This window comes from Aythya ferina (assembly GCF_964211825.1).
Source record: "Aythya ferina genome assembly, chromosome: 3".
Classification (NCBI taxonomy): domain Eukaryota; kingdom Metazoa; phylum Chordata; class Aves; order Anseriformes; family Anatidae; genus Aythya; species Aythya ferina.
In genome coordinates this window covers 41,445,703-41,469,599 of record NC_140298.1, presented here as the reverse complement: position 1 = coordinate 41,469,599, position 23,897 = coordinate 41,445,703, and the positions used below count along the sequence as shown (strand labels likewise).

The following is a 23,897-nucleotide window of genomic DNA, read 5'->3' as shown; positions in this document are numbered from 1 at the left end:
AGCTTGGAAATTGCATGGCTGCCACCCAGAATGGGCTGGAAAAGAAAAAAAACAGAACGTTTCCCTACCTCTCTGCCTCAGCAGCACAGCCTTACATTCTCTGCTAGGATTTCACCTTCGGCCTCAACTAAAACTTCCCTTTTAGATCTCCTGGCAATTTGTCCTTAATTCAGCTAGGAAATGGCTGATGCGAAGAGTGGAAAGGCAAGAGAGGAGGTGTGGGGAGGAAGGAGAAGGGGAGGAGAGGAGGGCACGATCCAGATGGCCGGTATTGGTGGTTAGCACTTCAGTACTGAGAGTCAATCTGATCTGTTTCAATAGTTAAGAGGAACAACGACAACAACAACAAAACAGCCCCCCAAAACTTTTGTGTTTTTGGAGCTGGGGTTTCTGAACAAAGTTTGAGATAGGCCTCGCCACAGCAATGGTAACAATACATGGCAGGACCTGGGTACCTGAAGCACTGTGCGCAGCAATTAATCATTTCAGCAGTAAGTTATAAAGGAGTATTATCCCCTTTTTACTGACAGGGGAGCTGACTCAAAGAGGGCTGAGGGAGTTGCCCAAAACCACAGGCTAGTCATTAGCAGAGCTGCAGTTACAAGTTCCTGGCTTCCAGCGCTATTTTCACGCACTGGCACCGGCGGCCGCCCTGCCCAGCGGAGCGGGCACGCAGCAGGCTCCCCAGGCCGAGGGTCCCCTGCCCTGCACGCCACATCTCCAAGCTCTGGTTGAGCTGTCAGAGCTGCAGAGGTGCCCAGAGATCAGCAGCAGCAGGGGCGATGCTGCTGTGCCCCCCCCAATACTGCCCTTGTGCCTGTTTGAGCCCAGGGACACCGACCAGAAAAAAAACCCTGAGGAGGAAGAGGAGCTCATAGCTGGTCCAGGTCCCGTACCCCAACTTGGCTCACTGAGCAGCCAGACAAGTGGCAGAGATGGTACAGAGGGGTTGAGAAACAAGAAATATGCACCCCAGGAGCTGCGAGGCCAACAATGCTCCTTCTTTGTGTTTACAAGCTCAGAGGGGAACTGCAGATCAGTTCACTTTTCAAGCAAAAACTGAAATGGCTCTTTCAATTTTAGCCCCATAGCTTGACTGTGCGTTTTACAGCGCTAATTTCAGTTTCTCTTAATTGCTTGGTCAAGACTGCAGAAAAAGTTACCTGCCTCTTACAGAACCAAGCAGCTCACAGCACTACTCTAACAGCAGAAGGTGACCTTTATCGTAAAGATAACTTGAGAAGTATAAGATAGGTCAATTTTCCATCTCGCTGTTTATCAAAGAAGCACAATTCTTATAACAACAAGCTTGGGAAACCTAGTGTGACAGAGCTGGGAAGGGGGAACTGAGTATTCCACTTTAAAAGCAGAACCATAGAAATTTGCTTTTCATAACATGGCTCCTCTTAATTTATACATAAACGTACATCTAGGCCTCTGTTATGTTAGCTGAATGTATTCCCCCCCACTTTCAGTATTCTGCCTAATATTAGCCTATGCCGAGATCTCCAGACATTCCTTCTAACTCACTTCATCCTTTGAAGCTGACAGTTATCTACACAGTCAGGCACTGAAGTAATTTATTCTTTCAGAAGTGTTAAGCATTTACAACTTGCAACATCAGATTGAGCAAATATTCAAATTTTCTGGAAGAAAAAGAAAAGGAAAAAGCATTTACCTTGATGTCTACATTTATGTAGATATTCCACCCTCCCTCCCCCCAACTTTGTTATCTAGAGGTTTTCCTTATGCATGAGAGATTTCCCATTTTCCTCCCTGTACTTTCCAGGTACTTTCCACATACTGTGACAAAACAACTAAATAACGCAAGAAAGGGAACTCAAAATACCTGTTACTCTTTTATTCAAATAAGCTTTCTTATTTTGAACATTTTTCTAAGATGGCTTCTGGGGAGACAAAAATAATTCATACGCAATGTCAGAGGACATTAGCAAAAGTAATCTAGCAGCAATGCCACCATTTTGCACGTATGTGAATTAACGCAAGAAACCACAGTGCACCAGTTTAGACAAAAATCATTCTTTGACTTTGCCTGAATCTGGTCTCATCAAAATCAAGTGTTACTCCCACTAAAAAACAACACCAAAACACCCAAAATGAGAAAAGAACACAAATACTTCAGTGAGATACTCTGAATTAAACTGGTGTTTTCACTGCCAAGACTCATTTAAAAAGAACAACCAGAAATGTTTGCAAAACAGATTGCTATTATAAAATGCATGAACATAGCATGCCCCAGCCATTAATAACAGAATATACATCAACACACTGCTTTTCAGATAATCAATATTAATTGGTAATCTAATTTGGAACTGTTAAGACAAGCGGCCTTGGCGCAGCAATCCATCAGGTCGATGCAGTTTAACAGAGGGTGAAAATAGGCCTGGTAACTGTTACTTCCTTGTCATTTCCTTTCCAATATGACACAACGCCATCACAGTGATCAGAGTCATTTTCATCTCACAAATGCACCTCTGAAACTAGATCAGCTCTGATAGAATGAATTTATGATTCTGATCCAAATTACCAGGCAGACCCCGTGTGAAGCTCAACTTCTCATTCACAAGGGTCCCCAGCTTTTTGGAAGAAAGCGAGATAAAGGCACAGGGAAATATGGGGGAAAGAAAAGAAAATGCTGGGTGGGAGCTCTGGCACCCGTCAACATCAGCAAAAGCTCACCACATCTCATGATGCTCTCATGAATACTTCCTAAGTTCCACTCCAGAAGCAGCAGCAGCAGCAGGGAATGGGTCAGGAAATATCCATGAAAACTACAAGTAATCAGGAGAAAGCTTGGGCACGAGGCACAGACAGGACCTGAGGGCAAGTTTGGAGCAGGATCCAGATGCCTGTCTGGAAAGATGAAAGCACAGAAGCAAATGGGGAGAGGGAACACAGTACTTTAAAAAATTAACAGTAATAAGGGATGGCTCTAAGAACTAGGGGTGCCTGACAATGATGGCCTTAAGCAGGAGTATGAATAGGAGAGCCGCTTCTTCCTGCGAGGCAGGACAGGGAGTGGGACAGTGACACTTCTCTGCCCCAGGCTGCCAGGGAAGGAACAAAAAAATGAAGTCCCTCTGAACGCCAAAAGATGAGAATGAGACAGGCATATTTGTAGCTCAGGATTAATTTCAACCCTGAAACAGCATCACACACTGCCAGGACAGAATCTTCTCTTCTAGAGGTGGAAGACGAGAGCCAGTGGGAAGTGTTAACTTCTCTCTCCCAGAATCTCATTTTGAAGCCAGTCCTGTGATTTCTAGGGACCTGACTCACGATTTGTACCTGCCTGGGGCTGGCAATAAAACCATGGCAAGAAAAGGTGTCAAGGCCCGAAGCAGCAGAACATGCTCGAGACGCAAAGCTCCCTCGGTAGCTGTTCTATGAGGTAAGGAGAGAGCAAGCTCGCCCTAGGAGAGGCATTAAAACTAACTGCTGCTCAGGTTAAAGCACGTACATTCAGGAATATCCACTTTGCAGTGAGGAATGATACTTTAAACAAAAATCAAATGACTGAGTTAGACAAACGAAATAATTATGAGGAGCCTAGGAAAACACGAGCAGCTGAGTGAGTGCTGAGGAGCAGTCCCACCTGCATGCCAAAGCAGTGCCCGCCACTGCCAGATGAATAAAATTCTTCCCCAAAATCGACAAAATCTGCTAAACCAAACCAACCTGAACATGAGCATTTAACCCACACAGGCCACACTCGACTCCACACATCGGCTCTCCGCAGGCGGTGGCTCCCCTATGGCGGCCACCACCACAGCAATGCCAGTGGCAGGCACATGAGGGGACGGCAGCCGGGCCGCCCGCACAGTCGGGCTGAACACGCTCTAAGAAGTCCTGAACACAGCCGTAATTCGTAATTCACCGCTCTTGGAACAGAAGTAGGCCGGTTCCAACACGTGCGAGTGAGTGAAGATGGTTTACATAACAAGCGAGGTATGCGCTGAGGTGCTTTACATAATAGCGCTGCAGATTGCCAGACCTCTCACCTGAAGAGCTGTATTTTACCAGCTATATACATACCGTCTACTCAAAGGTGGCCTCATAAGCCATTAAATAAAATATTTATAATGTAATTCAGTGGTGGGATGAAAGGGTGTGGTTCGAATGGACAAAGGGGAAAATGCCCAATATTTGCAGAAGGCTAAGAAGCAAGCGAGCCTTTGATTCCTGCATACTCTACGCTGGGCTGAGAGCCACCGAAAGTTTTCAGTTCTTGCTCGGGTAGCCACCCTCCAAAACAGTAACTCCACTAAGCAAACAAAACTAAAATGGAAAAAAAAAAAAAAAAAAAAAAAAAGGACTGTCTGCAACAGCTAAATCTCTCAATTGAAGGAAAAAGGCATTTAATCCTGATCCTTGCACGATGACATAAGATTTTTAGCTGTTTTCACTACACTTTCCAACCAACAGCCTCGAAGAACAAAAGGGATTTTGAGGCCCCTAAGTTACACAGAGCTCAAACAGGAGACGAAATGAAATGCATAAATGAATGAGGTGCATAGTGATAGGCTGGACTGCAGGTTGAAAGACTGATAATTCCTGCATCATGCTACTACTGTATTCAGCTGTTTGGTGTCTGAATATAGTTATTCCACTGCTTTTAGTTTTAAAGACATCTACTCTTCTCTGACAGTAGAAAAGTCTGGACCAGAAACTGAAAGAGAAAAAGCACCTATCTGAACACAGTCTTTTTCAAATGCTGTTATTAAAATTCTGCAAACTTACTTCCTTCAGTATATCAGTGACAGCAAATACTTGTTTCAAACTCAAACCTAAAGGTTTTCTGCTGATATACATTCTATCCTATTCAAAACAGTCCAATTTTGAAAATATTGCAACAGGAAAAACAAGTTTTAAAGCATAGAAGCTAAAACAGCTCAAAGATCTTTCTACTTTTCAGAAGTCCTGGGGGGGGGGGGGGGGGAATCCTGAACCCAAACAAAAATGCTTCTACCTCACATGTAAGTTTTAAGAAACTTTACAATATTAAGGCAAGCATGACCAACCTGGCTAAGCTCGTGCCTGAAAGAGTTGTATTTCTGTTGTCTAGACTTTGTATATCACTTCACCAGGAGAAAGGACTAATGAAGCTGTACAGAACTGAAATGATCCCTGCTCTGAGATCAGAGACAGAAAAAATATATAAATAAACACCTCAATTATTTGCAGGGCTTTGCCAAGGAATGAAACAGTTGTCTTCAACCAGAACACGAGACCAAGGAGACTGTTCTATGTAAGAACATGTTTATCTTACCCTCTTCTCTTACCTTATCAGACACATCTCCTCGCCCTATTCAGAATCCAGCAAGTCACAAAATTCCATCTGCAACAAAAGGAAAACTCCATTAATACCACTCAATAACCTTACAATAGAAAGCTAAGAAGCAGTTCAAGAAAAAAGCTAAACTTCTGCTCCCATTCCAGTATAATCCACACCCCAGGCAAGTCGCCCTCCTGTCTGCAGGAATCTGGGAAACCTGGATATAAATGTATTAAAGATGTTGTAACATGTTCTGTAAGAAACATGCTTTTCCTCCTTCAGAAAGGTTAAAAGAGGTGGCCAAAGTGTACAGGTTGCCCTACCAAGTCATAAATAAGTCTGCAGCATCCTCTCATTAAATTAAATGAACATCAAATTATATAATGTGCACAGTTGTAAAATGAGACCAATGGTAATGGCCAGAAATAATCACAGCAGCCTTATACTTCGTGGAGACAATTTTCTGTCAGTGTATCAAACCTGGATATGTTGCATCTTTTATCTGCAGGCCAAGAAACTGTCAACACACAGTCCTTCTTAAATATGGTAAAGCATGCAAGACATGGATGAAACAAAGCTCTCATGCACAAGTTTAAATGATGCCGAACCCTGATCAAGTAATGTCTTACCACCTTTGCACACCAAACTGACAAGGAACAGAAGGATTTTTTTAGGTAAGCATAATACAATTCAACGTACCTGGGGTCACAAGGAAAGAGTGCCATGCACCTAACTAACAAAACTGCAACTTCGGAGTTAATAAGATCTAAATCCTGACAGACTGGGGCTCAAAGAAACAGGCTCAAACAAACAGGCTTCTGCAACACCATTAAATTAAGGGGGCATGACCTGCAATCCATCCAATTAGCAAACCCACACAGCAGAAGGGAGACGTCCAGTTTGACACCTTGAAAAGCATTAAGAGTCTGCCTAGAGAAAAAAGTGTGAACCAAGAATCTCCAAACCCACCAGACAAACCCCTCCGTATGTTCTGTTAGCACTTTGAGCGCTCTGCCCACCAGCACTAGAAGCCTGTTAGTCCACTGCCAAGCTGAAAAAGACCAGAAATGCGCCAGTGAAATTGGATGCTCTATGAGAGAACAGGGTGGTGGTGGTGGCTTTAAAAAAAAAAAGAAAACTTTTTTCTCTATCTAGTTGTCTGGGAGGAGATAAGGCAGGAATGGAAGGATTTCAAATGAATTATTTTCACATTTACTTATTTTTTTTCCTGCAACGACTCTACAAAGAGCATTCCTGTGCCTAAAGCACAAACCTGGATACAAGGGAAACACTGCTTTTTAAGCCTGGATCTGACGTGCCTGCTTTGCATGCTGGCTTGGTTTCCCTCAGGCAGCAATTCCCCTCAGGAATGGCAGGGGCCTAGTGCCAGGTGATGGGGAAGGTGACATCCTCCAGTTCCCCAGCAGCGGGATGGGAGCAGTGGTACTGGGTCCCAGCCTGGGCACCCCTCTGTGCTGTGCTCTTCTTTTTGAAGTGTACAGCAGTGCAGGCTTGTAGCGCTAAAAAGAAACCTGTCATACACTGAAAACCATTTCCTCATCTTTTACTGACACAATTTACTCCCTCTTATTTCCTCTTTTCAGTTGCCATTTGCTTCATTGAGAAATACCTTTTATTCATAAGGACATGGATCATTTAGGTTTTGGCATCACCAGAAACACCATACCAACATATTACACTGTGGTATTTTTTTTTTTCTTTTGTGGGTGTGTGTGAAGAAGAGATCTTTTGTCCACAGGACAAAAGGATTTGAGGAAGAAGAGAGTCACTGACCAGGAGCCCAGCAGAGCACCCCTGTGCTCCTACTCCCCTGCCAACCCAGTAAAATTCCTCACAGCTCAACCTCTTCCTGGCTATTTTCAGAGAAATTGCAGCAATGGTATAAGAACAATGGGGAAGTTTGTTTTACTCAACGAGCAAATGTTTTGCAGCTTCCAATGTAAATATTTTAATTAATGGATTTTTTTTTTAACTGTCTACTGCCCTGCTAGTGTTCACCTTCACCCAGAGCTATAGGAACAGAGTCAGCACTTGACTTCTATAATAGGAAGAAACGGGGAAGTACAACAAAGAAAAGCAAGGCACACTGACTTCAGAAAAAGCACCTTCAGAAGCAAATCAACACTGACTGGGCATTTGCTGGGGGTCACTGGGATGAAAGAATGAAAGAAAAACGAGTCTGCCCATTTCCTGCTTCAGGCTAAGGGCTCATAGTGGCTCCCATCAAGATAGTGGGCCTATTTTAATAGCCAACTTGTAGAAAACCACAACCTAAACCGTTTCCAAAACAACATTACACCCCACGACCAGCCTGCAAGAAGAAAAGCGGCGACTATCTTCTTGCCTCAATCACCAGTACGGCAGCTCCTAACCACACCAGCACTATGCGTCCCCTGCACAGAGAGGCTCAAATCTCTTCTCAAGGATTCACAAGCAAAGCGTTGTGGATCCCTCCAGCAGGAAGGGACCCAAATTCCCTGTCACTGGGCAGGGCTCTTTCGGCACGACGTGCTCCTGTGGCGGTTCTCTGGCCGGACGCGCCACCTCCATCCCCTGAGGGCACAGGGCCTGTATACGAAGCCAACAGCAGATGGCTGGCATTCAAGACTTAATTTTTTCTTTTTAAATAAAGTCAGATGCGGATGGTGCTGTTCCTACTTTGCCAAAACCTGACTGGAACATGGACAGAGACGTGTCCGAGCGGGGAAGCCCAGCCCCACAGGATGCTCCTGAAGAGCCTCGGAAACAACCGCACGAACCCACCCTGACTGAACCAGCCCCTCACAGGGCAGCACTGCCCTTGCCCTGCCCTTACCTGAATGGGGTTTTTGTTCCTCTCACCTCATTTTGTTGCTTTTTTTTGTTCCTCTCATACTGACCTCATCTCATTCAATGCCCATTAGCAACATCCTTCCAAACCTTTAAATGGCAGCTCCCCATCACCCTCCAGCGATCCCCATGCCATCCCCTGGATAAAATCCTTACCACATCCATCCAAAACCACCGCATTCGTACCCCTCCGGCAGCTCAGGCGAGATGCTGGGGAGGCTCCCCAGGCGCTGCGATCCCCCAGTGGCCGCCCAGGCCCGCGGCCCCATCACCTCCAGACACCCCACAGTGGGAAGGCAGGCTGCCCGCCCGGCTGCAGGGCCCACTAATTGGGCGAGGAGCGAGCTCTCCTGATTGCAACGCATTGAGAACAAACCTTCCAGATCCCTAAATTAGTAAATGATAACTATTAACCACTCCCCATTAGGATGGGGCGAGGGGGGGAGAAGGAGGGGGGGGGAAAGAACGCCTGGCTGTTAATTGAGAGAGATACTCTAATTTGGCAGCAGCGGGAGACCCTGGGGACCACGAGGCTATTGCTGCTTCTGCACAGGCAATTCGAGTGCCAGGGAGGCTGGTGCTTCTGCGGAAGGAGGCAGACAGAGGCAGATGCATCACCCTCACGGCGTGCACGCACCGCGGTACCTGCCCCTCACGGCAGGACACCGAAGGGCAAGGCTGGACGGACGGCTGGACGGACAGACAGAAGCTCCCCTCGCAGCGGGGTGTCCAGAAGCTCGTGCTGGAGAGACCTTTCCTGCCCCTGCCAAAGCGAAACTAAGCCTCCTGATCCTGCGTGAGCGTTATCAGTCACTGCTGTGATTGTACACGCGCTGATAATCTCAGCTCTAGTTTCCATGCCAGTGGAGACTTTCGTTTCTTTTTTTAATATTTTTTGTTTCTGATAGATATATATTTCCCCATCAGTTTTTCTGGCTATGCATGCAACACTAAATCACAGTAAGGATCAAAGAAGTATCTCTCTGCTCAACACAGAGCCCTGGCAAAATAAAACTTTTACCACTTTTCATGAAAGGCTGAAGCAAAGAGGTGGGCTTTCCATTAAACCCTCAACATGCACAAGCTCCTGGAAAGGTTTCCTAGCAAGTGCCCCCACTCAGAGAGCAGCCCCAAGGCTTTTGCTGGTCCTTCCATTTTCCTCTCTGACCTCTTCCACAGAGCCACTGTGCTTGGCTTTTTCATGTGCCTGATTACCAGTGACATGAAATTCACACCCGTACCCATTTCTCTATGGCCTTCTCATCAGGGCAACAAGCAGAAACACTCCCTGAAGGAACAGCACATTCATAAGTCTGCCATGCCCACAGGATGGAAAAAAAAAAAAAAAAAGAGAAAAAAAACACAGATGAATGTTAATCTCTCCCCCTTGCCTCCAGCAGCAGTTTGTACTCTCCCACGCAGAGAAAAAGGAGGCTGTAACGTTTGTGGAGGCCAACCTGTCTGGAAAAACGTAGACTAAGAGCGGATGGCAAATTCCCTCCTATACCAATCCCCTTACAGTAAGGAAAGTGAAAGTCAGCCCCGGCGTTGCTGGTGGAACAGATCACAGGGGCTTTGAGGTGCTGCTTTTATGCAAACGGCAGAGCCGGAGTGCTCAGGATTGCATCAGTTCAACATCCTCACTGCATAAAATATTCTGCTCACACACCACGCGCACTGTGTGACATTTCGTACGGGGATTATTATTATTGTTGTCAGAGTACATATTTTGTCTGATCGCAGGAACACAGAAATCTGTGCAACGCGCAGGAAGGACGCACAACCGATCCATTTGAGATGTTAATTCACAAACCCAGGACTCGTCTGTAGCCTACCTGACTCCAAACAGCTGCTTGCTAACCATGAGTAGGCAGGCAATAAACGCATCCAATACGGAGCTCGGAGCGGTTGCCAGCACACATTTCTTTAACGGGATGGGCCTGAAAGGTGTCTCTCAGCACGCCGTACCATACATGCGCCCAACCAGAGCCAGGGAGAAGCTCGAGGCAGGAAACCAAAGCGCGTCTTCGATTAGCGCAGCTCACTCGAGAGTAGTGCTCTGCTCAGATTTGGTTTTGGTTTGCAAACTGCGCTGGCATTGGCTAAGAGCCTGTTTGTAGTTTTGTTTTTTTAAAAAATAAGCCCGCCCAAAAATAACAAGCCAGGGAGCTAAAATAAACACCATAACACACATGAAGTCACCCTGGCAGGAGCCGGTACCTTAAAGACCCCTGCAAGATGTGCCTTTCTCAGCCTCTGTTTCACAGCGCCCCGTCTGCACCTCTCCCATCTCCCCCGGAGCCACCAGCAGCCTCCATGCTGCAGGATGCACAGGGCGAGCACCGGGGCAGCACCAGCCACCTCCGACCTGCAGAGTGCCTCCCCACCACCCCTGAAGCACTCGGCTGCCCATTGAGGTGCCTTACAAGCAAGCAGAGCCCAGCACCAGCTTAGTGCCAAAACGTCTGACAGCACCTCGGTGGGCTCCCAGTTCTCGATGTTAATTCCCAGGGAACAGACCCAGCATCATCCCGCTGCACGAAGACGGCAGACCCGACCCTCAAATGCACGCACCAGCAACTGCAGCCACGGCTTCGGCACTGCTGATACCTGAGGATCCCAAATCCAAAAGGATTCGCTGCCTTGCCCTAGCTCCAGGTAAATGACAGCAGCAGAGACGCACTGCAACTCGTAACTCCAGCAGGGGAGAGGTGGAAGCTCTCCTCTGGGTAACCCTGAGAAGAAATCTGAGCCCTAAAGGGAGAACTCAGAAGCAGACTGAGGGGAAAAAACGCACTATTTAACGTTAGTATTTATTAATATCTGGGCTTCAACTGCAGATAAACAGACAAGAATCTCCCTGCCTGTGCACATACTTACAGGACTGTTTACACTTAAAGTCCAAAAGGATGTCCTCATTTTATAAATAATTTGATCTGATGACTGCATCAGAAAAAAAGTGCAATTTAAGGCTACACAGAGAGGCAAAACATTTGGCTACCGATGCCTACACGGGGAGGGTTAAAAAGACCAACAAAACAGCAGGGTCCCTACAACTCAGCAAATGGTTCAGTGAGAGCTCAGCACGTAACACAGCGTGCGTTTGGCACACGCCAAGCTGTGCCTGCTCCAGCTTCAGACTCCCAAGACTTCACTTCCCAGTAAGTCATCCTCATCACTCCGCGTGACAGGGCACTCTCCCGCAGGTAAGCGTTACTTACACCCAGACACGCTGTACTCATCCCGTTCAGCAGCCACAACACACCGTAAGGGCACTTGCAGAGCCACCGAGCAAGCAAGCCACGGGCAGAGTAGGGACAAGTTTGTGCCCCTCTCCCCTAGGGAGCAGAAACAAAGGCTCCTGGAGGATTTGCCGGCTGAGCTTGCCCCGTGCGTTTTGTTTTCCTTTGTCACATGCTCACCGATGTGTGCCTACATGGTTGTAGCTACAAGTGTATGTCATTTGCTCAAGACCAATCACTTTGCATGCCAGGGCAGCCGGGGAAACAGAAACCCTGCACACAAGGAACTCATTGCTCTAAAAAAAAATATTATTTCCAGCAAAGATTTGTTCTCCACTCCAGTCAAATGCACCAACTCAGTTTGCTTCCAGTTTTACTTCTCAGTGGGGAGAACACCTGTGATGAGCCACAAGAACTGCCCGAGCAGTCTCAAAAGTCATTCAGAGAAGAACATGCTACCAACATTTTGAGCAGACTGACAAATACTATGGTCCGCTGCAAGCCATTACGCTTATACCAGGTCATACAGCAAACACATTAACTCCAAGCAAACCTTCATGCAAATGGAGAGAAAACCCAGAAGGAATAAGGCTTTTTTTTTTTTTTTTTTTTAAAAAAAAGCAGTATATGTGTAATTCTGGTGTAGCTACTACACTTGGCATAGCTGCAGATACTGACGTGTTTATCGGATACTGATGCTATGTCTGATATATCTGACAACAGAGTGGAACTCCACGCTTTTAAGAAGACCTATGTTTCTGGTCCAGAGGAGCAACAAAGACTGAATGAGTTTTGAGTTGAAATCAGTGACCACATGTGGTAAGAAAGGCTTGCCAGGATGTGATCCTTAATGATGACTTCATCCTGCACAGCTCCCTTGAAAAAGCATCAGCTGAGACATCTTGCCCAGAGCAGCTCCTGCAGAGCACAACCCAACCAAAGAGGAGACAAGGGTGCCAAAAATAACAATAAAAGTTTTTTCCCCTCAAATAATGAGGTATCCCTTATAATTCAGGCCTATAAAACCAGATTTGTCAAGTTCTAAATTGGGTTGCAGCAATATTTCATTACAGCATAAATCTTCCTCACACCCTAGTAAAGATGCCTAATAATTTAATATGCTATAATTTATTTTTATTTTTTTTTAATCTGGAACTCGTCAAAAATAGCCTGAAATAGGCATCTCCTTTATACTTTATAGTCCCTTTTCCATATACATACAGCCTCCAAAATGTAACTGGCTCACATTCTTTGCATGGAAAAACATTTGCAAAGCACGGTTGTATTTAGACTAAGAAAGGTTGTAATTATCTCTCTTGGGCTTCTTAGGTAGGTCAGTGCACATCCTACACAGGCTTCTGTATTATCCCATGATATTCATTGAGCATCATTTCTTTCAGAAGGCAGCAGAACCCCTTGAAAATAATTACACAGAGTAAAAATTACAAAAGGAGGAAGAAAAAAAAAAAAAAGATTCCAGAACTTTTAGGACATTTACTTTTTAAATAATAGCAAATTTCGCAGCACTTTTTTGCTGAAATGTATTACTATGCAGGATTCTAAATCACAACTGGTTCATAGACTAATAGTTCAGCGGATAATATGTAAACAAAAATAAAAGAAAGGAAAACATATTTAAATAGGGAGAGAAAAATAAATATTGCCAGTAGTACTTGTTATTAAGATTTGGAATTCCCATTCCTTCCTAGCTAATCAGGTCTTCGATAAAACAGAAACCATTTTGAAGCAGTTACCGTAAGACGTCTGCATAAACCAGCACTGTGAAAAATTAAGAACGTGACACATCAGTGCTATAGAACATACACATTTTTCTTTGTGAAGTGGATATGGCGAGAACCACTACAAGAAGTGAAGCTTGCTCCAAGTTTGAAAAGCAGTGATGTCACTTTCCTTCTGCTTCTGAGAAGCGCGCAGAGTTTACGTCCTCATTTCCTGCTGTCTCTCTTTACTTTTCTTAAAGGCAGCAACATACAAACAGCATCGCAGCACTTCAGGGCTGGGATGGTTGGAGGAAGGTGGGACAAGCCCGTTTTCAATCTCACCAAGCTCCTTTACCAACAATTCAGTAAAACCTACACCACCCATAGTTAAAACAGAAGGTGGACTGCTTTTACTTGCTGTGTCTCTAGCAGTCTGCATGCAATTTTGTTCTTAACCCCCCTCAGACAAGGGTCATCAACAGCGTGTTGAGAAGCTCATTCATGGTCCTGATCTGGCAAAATCCCACCACAAGAATGCGCCAGAAAGCATCAAAATCAAGCACGTGGCAACTGAGACGTGTCCGACCAACTGGAGCTTATTGCAGGGCTGCACAAGCAGGAGCAGAGCCCCCAATGCGGGCTTACATCAAGACAGCAAGTGTCACAACCACGTCACAGTTCGCTGCCATAGCTTTCCAAGGCAATTTTAAAGGAGGAAAAATTAATGTATCTATCATTATTTACTATCTAGACATAAAATGTATAGAAAAGAGGAAAATATGTCTTTTTTTTTTTTAGTGAAATACTTTATGCTGGGGTAGGGCTGACTCACTTCTCCCACAAATGAAATGATATCAACCAATTCCTAAAGAGCGAGGCAATCTCAAAGCTGTTCACTGGAAAGAAAAGAGGGAAGGAAAACAAAACGAAAAAAAAAAAAGGGCTGGGTTCCTGCTATCACAGCAGTTAGCTAGCACTGCTTCCCAACCATCCCACTCCCTCTCCTGGGGCTCCCACCAAAGCAGCAGCAGCCTCCCGATGGTATTTGAGGCTCTGAGAGCTCCTCCAGCCTCCTCGCCCCACTGCTTGTGCTGGGGAGGCTGCAGGACAGAGGATGCTCTGGGCAGGGTTCGTGCAGCCTTCTGAGAAGCTGGGGGTTACCTTCTGAGGTTGCTGTGGTTTGGGTTTTTGGAGCCAAATGCTAGGACTGAGACTGCTAACAGGAAGCTCCCTGGTTCACCATTCCTCCCAGCATTCCTAAGGAACAATCTGTCTGAAAAAGATTTTTATTATTGTTATTATTTTTCCTTAAAACTAGAACCTGGTTATCTAAGATTAATGCCCAGCCAGTTTCCACCCATTTTTTTTTATTTTTTTATTTTTAAAAAAGAACTAGATTGGGTTTTCTGGCCAACGAGGAAGTGAGGCTCAGCTGATAGCTGTTAAGCTGATGCAGATCTGCAGGAACTCTACCAAGTAGAATGCAGTTATTCTGCATTTACAGCTCTGTCAATAAAGGCAAAATCCAGGAAAAAATGGTTTTCAGGTATTGAAATTGTACTGGCCTTAAAAACGTAGATGTAGCAGATTTCTGCTGACTTTTGAATTGCTCAGATCAAGGGGGGACCTGTCTTAATTTTCATCTTTCTAAATACACTTCCGCTGGCAACTGAGTTAATTCAGAGCATCTACTACAATTAAAATTTAATTTTGTTATTCTACTCAGTGCTTTGTATTTCACATCTGCAGCTGTATACACACCAAGAGCATGTTAGCATTCGTTTGGTTTTGAGCAAGTGGCACACAAGAAAGTAAACACAAATACCTGACCCTACATGAGCAAATCACTAATACCTCAAACACAGATTTTTATTGTTAGCATTCTTCTTGTGTGTGTGCTTTAAAGAACAACAAAAAAGCAGAAAAAAACACCAAACTCTCTCCTGAGCAGCAGTTACTCGCTGAGAAAAATGATGTTTTCCTTTGCTGAAACATTTTTATAGCTGGGAAAACATGCAAGGAATGGCTAAATTCATGCGCTTGTACGTTTATTAGCTAAAATATTTCTTCATGGAAGGTTAACCAACAGTTATCAACAGTTATGTCTAACGTGCACAGTCACTTAAGTGGTGCTGCCCACAAAATACTAGTGACAAGTATTGGTATAAACAGCAAGGGAAGGACATGATAGTGTTTATTTCACAGGTGGATCATCTCACAAATGAGACTCAGAGCTTTTATAGATTTACAATTAGCAGTATAAATTTTTAACGATTACAGCCTTGGTTAGTCTTCGTACCTGGCAGAGTTTACATCTACTACTCCCGATGCACTTAGTCTCGATTTTGAGACCAAGACACACCAATTAAATTATTTACATCCTGAACATTCACTACTGCCCTCCCTTTGTGTGCGTGTGATTTGAAGAAAAAATAGAAAAGTCTCCAACATCTCTTCCCAGAAGTATGCTTTCTAGGTTTTCACATACAGAGCAGACTGGAGCTTGCACCAGCTGATCTGTGCAAGCTTTGATGACTCGGTTTTCAAAATAAAAGCCAGGAAATTAGTCACGGTAGAGTAGCATCTCTAGGGGGCAGTTTGGGTGGCCACCAGCAAGATGTGCATGGCAGGGTGTGCGAGAGAGAAAGATTGGTATCTACCACTTCCTCTCTTCAGCCAAAAAAAAAAAAAAAAAAGAAAGAAAAAACTAGAGAGCTCTGTCTTGCTTGCTGCAGACGAGCCCAGAGGCCGGAGAGGGCCGATGCCGGCCTTCACACACCACCGGAGAAGCAGCAAAACCAGCAGCTTGGGTGGGGAAGCCCCCCGAAGCCAAACACGCACACAGTTACACCAGCTTGGTTAAATAGCAACCTCATTCCGTACCTCAGAGGGGGAGTGTTATCAAAGCAAGCCACGGACCGTGAAACATCAGACAGACCTGCAGAAGGACAGCCCGCCCCACTCATAAGCAGCCACTGGATACCTGCTCAGCATCCAAACCCATAAAAAATACAAAATATCTTAAAAACTCACAACCTCCCCACAGCAAGCCCGCAAAAGGGGCCCTTCCTCCCACCCCACACGAGGAAAGAAGAATCCCCCCGCACCCCAAACCACTCGAACAGGAGATCTGACCAGGCAGAAGGTTTGGTTTCTTTAGGGTTCAGACCGTGCCCCAACGCGAAGACGACACGACAAAACTCAAGCAGCCGGCAAGAGGCAGAGCTGCTCCCAGAGAAATTTTAGAAGCTGAAGCCATCGGCTGCCACCCCTCAGACAAACCCGGACAGCTTGTTTTGGCCACAACCCAGGGCTCAGTCGGAGCCGCTCAGCCCCAGCCCAACAGATTTCAGCGATTACACGAAACGCGCCGGCTGGTCGCGGGGCCGGCTCAGCGCGCCGGGCAAGACCGCTCTCCTCAGGGACAGCAGCAAAAATGGTCAATGATCAACAAAAAAAAGGTGTTTTTAGCACTACCTGCAGAAGGCCAACGCCACAGGTGAGGAGACGAGCAGCAAGTTTTCCTCCACAGACCGTTGGCCTTCTCCTAGCACCTTGCCACACCTACCCGACTCTCCAACAACGTGTGTACGTGACAGATTGAATTTTGGGGGATCTCGGAGGATACTGAGATTCTCTAACCAACAAGTCCCACATCCTCCACCACAAATCCTGCCAGAGATGCTACAAAAGCAGGTGCAGAAGGAAAAGAAGGTGCGATGGCAGCCCAGGACCTAGCCCTGCGTGCTGAAGGATGAGGAGCTGAGCAGGAAAAAGACCCCTCCAAATGCTGCCAGAGCAGCAGCACGCCACCAAGATGCAGGACCCAACAGGCTTACCCTAGTGGAAGCGTTTTGTAATAACCTATCTTTTGTATGCTTCCATGTCACTAACACAGGATGAAAGAGGAACAAAAAGGCACCCCGTGAAACCGAGAGAAAACCATGCAGGAAGCCTCTGATGAAGATAAGAACATGGAGAGGGCGGAGAAATGGATGGATGGACTTGCTGATCCTAAAGGTTTTTTCCAACCTGGATGATTCCATGATTTTATGAAATGGGAACCATGGACTGAACCAGCCAGGCTGGCGAGGCAGCCAGGGAGCAACCTCCACAGCAGCTGTGGGATGGCTGGAGGAGAAGAAGAAACCCTCCCTTCCCTTCCAGGGCACCACCCTTCCTAAATCACTTTGAGCAACCACCACACCATTGCAGTACCCTGGCCTAACAAACGCCTTTCAAAGACCTCAGCCCAACACTTCCTCACTCTCCCTCCTTTGTCTCTTCTCACACCCTTCATCAGCCTCCAGGCTCCTCTCCCCGCCTCGTGGCTTTTTGCAGGTTCTGGGCAAGACAGCAGCACACAGCACCAAGACATGAGGAAACTACTTTGCTCCCTCGCCAGAGAGGGAGGAGGAAGAGGAAGGGACCGGACAGAAGAGCCTAAGCCAACCTCAACTGGCAGCAATCACAATTTGACCAAATCCAATTAACCCACCTGCAGACCTGTCTCTGGCGGACTGGTGACTCCAGACTGGAAGGGCTTTGCAGGAAACTGTTTTCTTTATGGATGCTCTTCTCCTTTATCCTCATTAACGTTACTTGCTTACTTTATTTCAAAAGCAGGGAAGCTAACTATCATTTATACTCAGAGCTGTGTAACACAACCAAAGTCTTCTCTTTCACACAGAAAAACACGTTATGAAACAGATTTTAGTAGTGTTCACCTAGAAAAAGGCTAGGGAAAGGGACAGAGTAAAAGACATTTTTTTTCAAGCTTTAATGTTCTCCCTGGAAAGCTTTTCCAAACACCAGTATGAATTCTCAACAGATTTCTAGCCACATGGTAATTACATAGGCTAATTCCTTTGAAATTTCAAATGTTACTTAACAGCAAAAGGGCGATGTTAATAGTCGTTTTTTTTAAGCTTTCTGGGATCATTACTTTACTCTAACTTCATACAGCCTGGAAAGAAGAAAACATACACAGAGAAAGACAGCAAGAAGAAAGGTAGAATGCGGCTGTAATTTAGTAAGAAAAGGAAAATTTGATGGATGAATAATGCAGGAATGATGGACTGGGTTATTCAGTTGTATGCAGCGATATGACCGCGTGACAGGGCCTGTATTTACACCACACACACGTTTGGTGAGTTGGGGTTTCTCTTTCGCCTCCTGCCACATTCGTTGTGCAGCCCCTACAGAGCGTCATGCTCCCTCCTGGAGATGAGGAACCTGCCCTCGGCCCAGGCCCACGCACCTCCACCACCTCCCAAGTCACACCGGCTTCCCTCAGGGACCAGACAACAAAACCCACAACGCACAGAGCCTTTATAAATAAGAATTCGCCATCTTTTTCTGGAACTAAACCTCCTCATCCCAGGAAAAAAAAGATGACAACATAAAACCCTTCAGCATCATTTTTGTTTAAAACTCAACAGTTTCAAAACCAATCTTCCTCAGCTATTAAAGCAAGTCAGGAAGATACTGTGGGGAGGTTAAGCTCACACTTCAAATCCACTGCTTCTGATATCTGTGAGGTTTCATACGGATACTATCCCATAAACCCTTCGGCATCACATTTATGAGCAGAAGGACACATTTATTTCTTTGGATAGGGAAGATGGAGTTGATGACCAACACATCAGTGGTGAAAACTGCTATGCAATAAAAAAACCCACAGCCATGTGAATTTGTAAGTTCCTCTAACGAAGTAACATGTGCCAAGCCAAGCAATTCTGATGAGTTACATTAGAAGCCTATAGACTCCTCAGAAATAATTAACTTGCACAGAGCTGCATCTGCACAAAGACACACATACACTCAAGAAAATAAATTCTGATTTCTTACTTCCATGTACTTTCACTTGAGTGTAAGCCTATAAGATTATTAAGTGTAATAAAGCTCTAAAATGGATGCTAAAATGGCATTTGAGGGCAGCATCAGACATTCCAAAAACATACATAAGCTGAGTTCTATGTACTATATAAAGGCAAGTTTCAACTAGAAAGCCTTACTGTGATTTGTGGTACTTTAAAAGCACTCTTGTAACAATTTTAATAGTTTAAAATATTGGAGCTTAGTCCCAAAGAGATATAGCTAGCGCTAAACTGCCATTTTAATGGAATTTTTGCACCCTTTCTCTACGCTCCACTTTATAAATAAACCTCTAGACTTTTTATTGATTTTTTTAACATGATAGATGGAGCTTCTCTGGCAGAGTGGGCCAAAGAACAGCCCGTGAAAAATTACAGGTTCGCAATTTGTGAAAGGGACAACAATAACAGAACTCCCCAGGGAAAACTATTGCAATATAATGCATATACGTATGTGTGCTCATTGCTTTTCAGATGTGCAGTGCATACGCTCAGATATATACATATCAAGACCTCTTTACTAAGTTTACTGTCAGAAACAATTAAAAGAGTATCACCCACAGTTACATCACGTGCCGTACATCTTTTGCAGCTGCAAAGCGCAAGCTTGACTCAGCGCCTGACTTGAGTAACGCTTGCTCTGAAGTGGTGTGGGTCACGCCACCAGAACTGCCTCAAGGAGGAGGAAGTCTTGTAGTAGTAGCTCAAGTCCAGGAGATGTAGAAGTAAAATCATTCACGAAAGCTGTTATGTAAATACACCAACAGCTAGCCTGAGTTACCACAGTTAGCAGGTGTCAGAGCCTGCAGGGTCCCGCACCAGGCAGCTTCCCAGGATAGCGTCCTGCTGACCCAATTCTGCAACCAGCTCAGCCCATGGGAACGTCACCAAGCGCGTCTGTGGTCAAGCCGTGAGATCACAGCTCCTCCTGCAACCGAGCTGAGCAACATACGGCAGCAGCAGACTGAAAACTTACTCCTCGTGTGCACGGATGGGAGCGTAATGGATTCATAACCTACCCATGTGAAAAATCCAGGGTTAGTTCTCCGGCAGACAGGGACCCCTTGGCTCACGTGATCCACATTTCAGTTACCAACATTTTGCTAAGGACAAGCAGAACAGCTGATACCACAAGTTCTTTTCTTACATAGGGAAGGACAAACAAACTTAAAAAAAAAAAAAAAAAAAGGAATCAACAGAACACCAGCAGCAAAACCTAAACTGTTTGTAGTACAATCACAGATATTTTGCAGTATTTTGTCTTTCTCCATTTGGTTCATCTCTCCTTACTGCAATTTTTTTTTTTAAACCTGGATCTATTCACTATATGTGTATATTTGTGTGTGTGTGTGTGCGTGTGTGCGACTAGATTGAAAAGGTTCCTTGAACACATGACTGTACAATATTGTTTGAAATCTTTGCAGGATCTTGCAGACTCCTGTGTGCTTAATTTTAGAAACAAGGACAACAACAAAAAATCAAGAACCCAACAACAACGTCTGCCATTTCCATATGTGCTCTATATTTTACTAGTTCTTTACCAGAAATGAAAACAAAACAAAGCAAAACAAAACAAAAAGCACCGCAAAAATATTAGGGGTATAATGTCTTCCCTGACATTTTCACATGCAAGATACTTCTGAGTTGCTGGGCTCCTAGAGATCTGCTACACCTGGCTGAAAGTTCCCCAGCTGATACATGAAAGGAATGGCTGTTCAGAGCGCTACTTATGGGGATGTGAAGATGATATGGCAAAAGTACCTGGAATACTGGGGGATTTTTGCTGTGCAACGCCCCAGAATGATTTTCAGTGGATGCAGTAGCATTGTTTTAAGTCCAGAACGACTGCAAGTCTCCCCACATCCTCCTCTTAATAGTTGCTCTTCTTCAGATGATGGAAGGAAAACCAGGGTCAAAAATGGCTATCACGGTAGTAACCAACAGTGATCTAGTACACATGCACACAACAAGCTCAGGATGCTCAGCAATACATACAGGGGAAGATGGGGTCAAAGAGTGGGAGACAAGCAAAATAGAAATTTTATTTCAAGTCTCCTCCAGCCCACACCACCAAAGCCACCAAGCAGGGGTGCAGCACATGCCCAACATAGAACCTGTGGGCTGATGAACGCATAAGGAATGGTGTTTTTTCCCAGATTTAGCCAAAGCAGATCCAAAAACAGAACTACTGACTCCTCAAAAGTCACAGCTCTGCAGCTGAACCATCGCTGCTACCAGCCATCCCGTTGCCCGATGACAAACATGAACTTCAGCGGCCAAGATTTTCAACCTGACATTTTTGCTAGCACTGAACTCACACGGTTCTTTTTCCCCATTAGAAGTCTAATTTTAAAATACCGCCCCGCCTCGGTTCGCAGGCACCTGTTCCTGACAATTATCAGAGAACATATGGAAAAGAAAAGAATAGCATATGGCTGTACGGGGAACTGCGCTGGCGAAGTCCTCCCCTCGAGCTCTAGAAGGGACGTGTAATTTCTCTAGTTTTTTCTCAGAGGCCACCTCCACGCCGTGTGCGAGCACCAACATAGCTGCAGGCAGGGTAACGCCAACACGAGCCCCTGATCTCTCCCCTGGGTACGGCGGGTCAGGGCCATGTGCTTCTGCTCCCTGCGGGCATCCCCTGTACCTCCTCCTCTCCCAAGTCCCTGACGGGGACTGTTACAGGAGAGCTGGAGCATCAAAAAATGCACAGCATGTGAATGGGCAGCTGTAACTTTCGCCTGCCACGAGCCTGATGCAAAACTGCTGATGTACCTGGCCCAAAGGCCTCCTCGCCTTCCTCCCAAAGCAGGGGGCAGCCGATGAAAGGCAGGAGGGAAGGCAAACCTTCACATCCGTCATGGCACTGGAAGGTTTTGTTATAACGTTTCCTTTATTTTATAAGTAACTGGAATCAGTTTTGCACATAGAACAGTGTGGCTGGAAATTTAGGAGCCTGGATGATTGCTATCCTTTTGCTCTGTCTGTGTGTGTGTTTGGTACCACCATCATCCCAGCACCGTCTGCCACACACCATCACCTGGATCCGATGTCGCGTTTCTCCCCTTTCTCTCCTGCATGTGTTTGTTTTTCCCATGGAAAGCAACTTACTTAAAAATTGCCTCACATTAACAAAGGCAGCAACCAACTTTCCAAAACGCCAACTCGCAGACAGGGGAGACCTGCGCAGCCCCACTGAAGGGTCACCAGGCCCACCGACAAAGTAAGCTCTGTGCCCACCGATGTCAAAAGGCTTCAGCCCAGAGCTTTATTTCTCACATTTAATTGTACAAAAGCACAGTTATGGGTCTCTGAACCGAGATGAAGTTATCACCAAGCCACGGGATGTAGGGAAAGACTCAGGACGTCGAGCTCGTGCCCAGCTAACAGCCCAACGGGGAGGATAAAAAGGCCTGAATGCAGCCCGGCTGACATAAGCTGTGATGTCACTTCCATTAAAAAAAAAAAAAAAAAGAAATGATCTTTTTTCAGATCCAAGATGCAGAGATATGTAAATCATCTGGCCTCCATTTCAAATAAACAGTGCGAGATAACCCACAAGTTAATAACTCCTGCAGCCTTCGTTCCTGCTCTTCAGAGGGCTCCAACAGCGCTGCGGGATCAGATCATCGGGCGAGCAGGGAGCCAAGCCGCCTGTACGGGCACGCAGCTCCACGGCAGTCCCACCCTGCGGTGCCAGCACCGTCTGGTTCTCACTCTTCAGCACCGTGTTTGTTTTTTCTTCTCTTTGGGGAGGAAGTAATTTTAAACAAACTATCAAAAAAAAAAAAATAATAATCTTGCTCTAACAACTCTACAGTAATTTTGGTACAGTCATGGCTGAAATTTACAGTTCTCTAAGGATAGATTTAAGAAGCCAAGCAAAACAGGTTAGGATCAGAGAGAAAGGGCATCTAAGAATTACAAAAAATGCCCAGCTAAATTAAGAAAAAATAAAGTTTAGCCAAACAAACCAAAAGGAAAGTCTGGAAGTACAAAACAAACAACTTACTAATTTTTGGTAATTCAGAAAAGGCTGCACAAGAATTTAACCATTTTAAAAAATATTTTTTAATATTATTAAGTTTTTAAATAGGAAAAAAAAATAAAATTCCACATTTCCACAAAAAAGTCACTTCTTAAATACAAACTTTGCCTTAAGTGCTATGCATACCTATTATGCCAGTAAATATTTTCAGAACTTGGGAACATTTATGAGAAAATTCAACCTGGAGGGTAATCTTCCTGAAGTTTCTACTTGGCAAATGAAAATAGTGCTTTTTCACAGATGAATATCCTTCCCTGTAATTGTTATTCTGTTACCGTCATGTAAATTGGTGTTTCAACCAAATGCAGATTGAAACCTACCTAATGAAAAAAAAGCACTAAAATCAAACCAACCTGCACAGGACAGGGCAGAACAGTACTAACAACATGTAAGCACAGGTTTCTAAATAATAAAAAAAAAGAGTTGTTGCATAATTTATTCACTTCCCTACTAGTTTCAGAGATTAAGAAAGATAGCAACACTCTGAGATAACTAAAAGATTTCTTTTGCCTTTAGCTCAGTAATTTACAGGTCTTCAGGTTTTGTGTTTTCTTGTTGTTGCTGTTGTTCAATGGGAAAATACTGTGGAAATAACATTTACCTGAATTCCCAGCCTACAAAGCTCGCTCACGGCAGCTCAATACAGCCGCTTGTCCACCAAGCGCCATAAAGAAAGACTTACAGTAAGTGGTGACTAATCTCTACAGCATATACTGTACGTGCATCACTGAGTCAGCTTGAAAGTTCGTTCATTCACTCGAACACCGCTTCTTCCATCCCCTCCGCTCTGATCTGCAGACAGATCTGCAGTCTGGCTGCGCTTCATTCAAGGAGAGGTTCTCATTGCCTTAATAGGCAATAGGT

General features: G+C 45.0%; 1 protein-coding gene across 6 annotated transcripts in view; it reads right to left on the bottom strand.

Moving 5' to 3' along the window:
* The window catches only part of TRERF1 (transcriptional regulating factor 1), a 98,503-nt gene that overhangs the window by 64,440 nt on the left and 10,166 nt on the right, over positions 1–23,897 (bottom strand). For 4 of the 6 annotated variants that reach the window (XM_084515816.1, XM_084515821.1, XM_084515820.1 and 1 more), the window contains exon 2: positions 5,304–5,359. The gene's annotated coding sequence lies outside the window, so the exon portion shown is untranslated. Of the gene's footprint in view, positions 1–2,700; positions 2,720–5,303; positions 5,360–9,981; positions 10,095–23,897 lie in introns of those variants that run through there. The other 2 variants (XM_084515818.1, XM_084515819.1) reach the window with 2 other exon arrangements.